Genomic DNA, 5827 nt, shown 5'->3' with positions numbered 1-5827 from the left:
AGGTCTCCCCTCAGCCTCCTCTTCTCCAGGCTGAATAACCCCAGCTCCCTCAGCCTCTCCTCATAAGACTTATTCTCCAGACCCTTCACCATCTCTGTCCAGGGATGGTGACTCAACCCCCTCCCTGGGCAGCCTGTTCCAATGCCCGACCACTCTTTCAGTGAAAAATTCCTTCCTAATGTTCAGTCTAAACCTCCCCTGTGGGTCTGCGACTAATTGGATGGACTTGGTAGCTAAAAGCTGAATGACAAGTCAGATACGTCTTCCCTTATTTCCTCTTGTGAGTAAATGAAATAAACTTTGCTTATCTCAAGTCCTACCTCGTGCAGCTCAGCGTCTCACCCCCCCACACCTCTGAAATCATTTTCCTTGGAAAGGTGTTCAAAAGACGGGTTGATGTAGTGCTGGGAGGGATGGTTTAGTGATGATGCTCCTTGTTTGTTGTGTGGGTGTCTATTTTTGTCAGTGAGGTTGACGGTTGGACAAGATGATCTTGAAGGTCCCTTCCAACCTAGAAGATTCTGGGATTCTGTGTCAGAAATAGAAGTGCTTCTTACTCCTATTAACTTTTTTACCCAATTCCCCGTTTACACGTGTCCCAATTAATTAATACAATGTCCAAAGCTGAAGGCACTGTAAGCTGTATCATGAAGGCACCATAAACTGTATCAGGAAAGCTGAAGGAGCTAATTGACAATTACCAGACCTTCCTAAGGATATAAATCATGGATGGATGCAGTGAGCCTTCCCAGAGAAATACTGTGGTGCCAAGATGATGCAGGTTTTCAGGAAGGGAATGAGATGGAGGTGAATTTTAACGAGCCTGAAACGGAGGACAGATTTCATCAGCAAAGCTGCTGGTGGTTTCTACTCCCAGGACTCCTGAAAACCAAGCTGAGTGGGTAATTGCATGATTTCAAGCAGTTTCTCTGCTGAACTCCCCACGGATCCTCACATGTTCTTCAACTTCTCTAGGGCAAGCTGCCAGCACGGATCACGGTGCCCCTGTCGGTGATCAGCCAGCCCGTGAAAGGCAAGAGCGTGGTGACTGCCCCCATCATCAAGGGCAACCTTGGGGCCAAGTGAGTATTTGGAGTTAGAAATAAGCTGAGGAGGGTCTGTGTTCAGTGGGTTCCTGGGGACCTTGCAAGCAGAGGGTGGGATAGACATCTAGTCCGTTGATAGGTCCATTAGCTGCAAGAAATGGAACATGGACAGGGAACTACTAGAAAGAGTCCAGCGAAGGGCAACAAAGATGATTCAAGGATTGGAGCATCTCCCTTATGAGGAGAGACTGAGAGAGCTGGGACTCTTTAGTCTGGAGAAGAGAAGGCTGAGGGGAGACCTTATCAATGCCTACAAGTATCTCAAGGGAGGGTTGAAGGAGGAGGGAGCCAGACTCTTTTCAGTGGTTCCCAGTGAGAGGATGAGGGGCAATGGGCACAAGTTGGAACAGAAGAGGTTCCACTCAAATATGAGGAGAAACTTCTTCATGGTGAGGGTGACAGAGCCCTGGAACAGGTTGTGGAGTCCCCTTCCTTGGAGAGTTTCAAGCCCCACCTGGATGCTCCTGAGTAACATGCTCTGACAAGCTCTAGGCAATCCTGCTTCAGCAGGGGAGTTGGACTAGATGATCTCTATGGTCCCTTCCAACTCTAAAAAATTCAGTGAAATTCAGTGAAATGTGGTGTCGTGCCCTGAGGTGCAGGTTCTACAAATACACTGAAGAAAATATGTTCTCTGCTTGTCTTGAAACCAGCTATTAGATTAGTTCTGTTTGAGCAAGAACAAACCTAAAAATATGTGCCATCTGAGGCCATCTCTCCGTTAAAGGAACCAGGGAAGTGTTAACTGCCTCGGTGAAAATTCCTCTGATTCAGATATTGAAGTCTTTTTGTTTATTCTTCCCTGAATTCTGGTGGTGTCCCCTGTAGTTAATATCTCCAGGCAGAACACTCTGTGCCTGGCTATTTTCTGCCTTCCTTGAGAAGTGTTCAGCTCTGAGCAGACTAACCCAGCGACGTGCATGGTCCAGAATCAGAGGGTTTCATTCCTGTGATTAAGTAATTCTCTTATCATAGTGATAAATGTTGACATAGACTTGTCTGCTATTTGTTGGTTTTGTAGGGAAAAACACCCCACGCTGCTTAAAATCATAAGTAAATTTAGTGAGTAACTTTAATGAATGTGAAAGACCCAGCCTGCTCTGCTCTTTATTAACCTCTCCACGATTCTCTTCCCTTAGCATCAGTGGGTTGGGCAGAAATATCATCCTGACCACGATGCCAGCAGGGACAAAACTCATCGCTGGGAACAAGCCAGTGAGTTTTCTGACTGCACAGCAACTGCAGCAGCTGCAGCAGCAAGGCCAGGCCACGCAGGTAACGGCACCTAGAATGATATTATTTGCTTTTTTTATAGGACTTAACGTCTCCTCTGGGAATTCCCTCCCATTACATCCTCATTGGGAAATTGAGGAAGTGTGGGCTAGATGAGGGGGCAGTGAGATGGGTTGAGAGCTGGCTGTGTGACAGGACTCAGAGGGCTGTGATTGATGAAGCAGAGTCAAGTTGGAGGCCTGTAACCAGTGGTGTCCCCCAGAGGTCAATACTCGGCCCAGTTTTGTTCAACACATTCATCAGTGACCTGGCCAAGGGGACAGAGTGTGTCCTCAGCAAGTTCACTGATGATACCAAACTGGGAGGACTGGCTGACACTCCAGAGGGCTGTGCCACCATCCAGGGTGACCTGGACAGGCTGGAGAGCTGGGCAGAGAACCTAATGAGGTTCAACAAGGGCAAGCGTAGGGTCGTGCACCTGGGGAGGAAGAACCCCAGGCACCAGTAGAGGTTAGGGGTGGACCTGCTGGAAAGCACTTCTGAGGAGAAGGATCTGGGGGTCCTGGTAGAGAGTAAATTGTCCATGAGCCAGCAATGGGCCCTTGTGGCCAAGAGGCCAATGGGATCCTGGGCTGTGTAGGGAAGAGTGTGGCCAGGAGGTGGAGGGAGGTCATTCTCCCCCTCTGCTCTGCACTGGGGAGGCCACAACTGGAATCCTGCCTCCAGTTCTGGGCTCCCCAGTTCAAGAGAGACAGGGAACTGCTGGAGAGAGTCCAGCGTAGGGCAACAAAGGTGATGGAGGGCTTGGAGCATCTCCCTGATGAGGAAAGGCTGAGAGAGCTGGGGCTCTTGAGCCTGGAGAAGAGAAGGCTGAGGGGAGACCTTCTCAATGCTGACAAGGATCTCAAGGGTGGGTTGAAGGAGGAGGGAGCCAGACTCTTCTCAGTGGTTCCCAGTGACAGGACGAGGGGCAACGGGCACAAGCTGGACCAGGGGAAGTTCCACTCCAATGTGAGGAAGAACTTGTTTGGGGTGAGGGTGGCAGAGCCCTGGGACAGGCTGCCCAGGGAAGGTGTGGAGTCCCTTTCTCTGGAGATCTTCAAGCCCCGCCTGGATGCTCCTGAGTGATGTGCTCTGGGCAGAGGGGCTGGACCAGAGGATCTCTAGAGGTCCCTTCCAACTCTGACAGTTCCATGTGATCCATGTGTGACTTCACCCCTGATGCTGAGGGTTCCATAAAGCTTGGCCATAGCTCCACAGCTTGGCCGTAGCACCTGCATTAAACACATGCAGTGCGTCATCTCCTTTACCTTTCCTCCACCCAGATACAGTTTTTATCTGTTTTTGAAGCACTGAGAGTGTAAGGGATGTAAAACCAAAGATCTTGGCAGGAAGCCACCTGTGTGAGGGATTGTTTCTGTACTTTATTAGGCTTTTTTTGTTGTACTTTGGCTTCTGTGCGTCACCACTTCGTGAAGAAACCACATTGCTGCTTTGTCTGGAGACTTGGTGGTCTTTAATTCCAAATAATTAATCTTTATTGAGAGCTGCTTGTAACATATTTGTAGAAGTGAAGTACCCAGTGGATCCAAGTTCTTCTGAAAACTTGCAAAAGCAGCTGAATAGGTTTTTATTCAAGCTAATTCTTACTTCTTCCTCTCTAATCTGAAGATCTCTTGCCATCAGCCCACATAGACAGTGGTCTTGTGACAGATTCTGCTCTCAGTGTGATCTTGTTCATAAAACTGAATTTTTATTGGCAGCAGAAACATAATTTACCAGGGATTTCAGAGTGCAGCGTGTCAGCAGGTTGTTCTTGACGTGAGTTGAGATTTTTTTTTTTCTTTCCATTTCAAACAGGTTCGAATTCAAACTGTCCCAGCCTCCCACCTCCAGCAGGGCACGGTGTCTGGCTCCACTAAAGCGGTTTCCACTGTGGTTGTGACGACAGCTCCGTCTCCAAAGCAGACCCAAGATCAGCTGTAAACACTGGTTTGGACACAGATGGCTTTCCAAGAACTTCCCTCAGCCCGTGGTCGTCCTCCATCCAAGCCCCCAAGACTCCCTAACCCCAGTCCTGGCCTGGGATTGGACTGGATTCTGTCCCGTTGCTTGTCTGGAGTCAGCATTGTGATGTCTAGGTAGAAATTCCTACAAAACAGAATGTTTCAGTCCAGATGTGTAAAAGCCCAGTTCTGTGGCGTTGAGGGTTGTGAGAAATGTCTTCCTTTTCTTTCTTCTCTTCCCATCCAGAGGGCTTTTGGCGAATATAATTTCTGTGCATTTTGGGTTGTAGGCAAAGCAGTTGATCTTGGGTCTTCCTTAAGCAGGGAAACTTGCTTGGAAGAGGTGATTCTCAAAGTCCTGAAGAAGATGCCTCCTTTTGCTGGAGTCGAGCAGTCCCTTTCCATACTTTTCTATGTATGATTTAGGACGGTGGCTTGGACACCAGAGTTTGTTTGTAACATAGCCTGGAAGTAGATCCCCGACACGTTCAGTGTCCTATTTATAGACTTTTTAAATACCTCTCCCCCATCTCTGAGCTCTTTGGGACAAACACCGCTCCCGTGTCAAATTTCTGGCAAAGGCAGGATGAGAGAAAAGACGGTTTTTGCTAAAAAATATCTGGTGACCGTGGGGAAGAGTGAGAAGAAGAGATGCAGAAGGTCTCTGTGTGTCAACATACTGGACAGGAAAAAGCAACTGTTCACCAAGAGGATCCTCCTGTAGTTTTCCTCAACAAATAAACCTTTTTATCGGTCAAAAAAAAGACTAGCTTCTTTTAAAAGTTTGGAATATGTTTTCAAATAACTCCCCCGCTGTATAATCTCTTGGACTCGGAAGGAGGATTTTAACCTGTGATCCTGGCCTTGAGTTTTGTTTTCACCTTTGCAGTTTTATCTCTCTCTATGTAAACTTGTTTGAATTTTGCACATACCAGAGATGAATTCCTGGCTGTTGTGACACGGCCTCGGAGCTTTCTCGGAATGAGATGAGAAGAGGTGGTGGATCAGGAGAAAAATAAAAGGGCAGAAAACCTTAAACCTCTCTCTTCCATCTCCTTTTGGTTTTGTACAGCCTGTTTTGTGTTGTCCAGCTTGCCAAGGGCTAATAGATGGTCCATCTTCTTTGCAAGATGGGTCTTTTTAACCTGGTTTCTCTTGTAGTCTCTTTTTTTTCTTTTTTTTTTTTGGAAAATACGTGGTTTGCTCCCAATTACACATCACTGAATATAATCTGTTCAAAGAACCAAGTCGCTGAGCTGCGTGTGTCGCTGGTCAGAACTCCTGCACCTGAGCAGAGTGGGCAGTTTTGGGGTGGGTTGGAGGAAATGGGGTGTTTTGGTAAAAAAAAACAAGAAATGGTGAGCTGCAAACATTGAGGCACATCATGACATTGTTTGAAACAAGCACTTGGATTATGGTTTATATTCCTCCGGAACAGAATTTGGAGCGATAAAGGTTTTCTGAGCATTTCTCCTGCTTTGC

The 5827-nt window shown here is 47.4% G+C and overlaps 1 long non-coding RNA gene across 1 annotated transcript; it reads left to right on the top strand.

Annotated features, from left to right (window-relative positions):
• The first annotated feature begins 966 nt into the window (after positions 1–966).
• Positions 967–5494, top strand: LOC106893666. The gene is made up of 3 exons (XR_001413141.1): positions 967–1082; positions 2246–2381; positions 4200–5494. It is a non-coding gene; the product is annotated as an uncharacterized LOC106893666 (long non-coding RNA).
• Positions 5495–5827: the final 333 nt, after the last annotated feature.

Source organism: Calidris pugnax, unplaced genomic scaffold, assembly GCF_001431845.1.
Source record: "Calidris pugnax isolate Ruff unplaced genomic scaffold, ASM143184v1 scaffold145, whole genome shotgun sequence".
NCBI lineage: Eukaryota > Metazoa > Chordata > Aves > Charadriiformes > Scolopacidae > Calidris > Calidris pugnax.
This window is presented reverse-complemented; position numbering and strand designations above follow the sequence as displayed.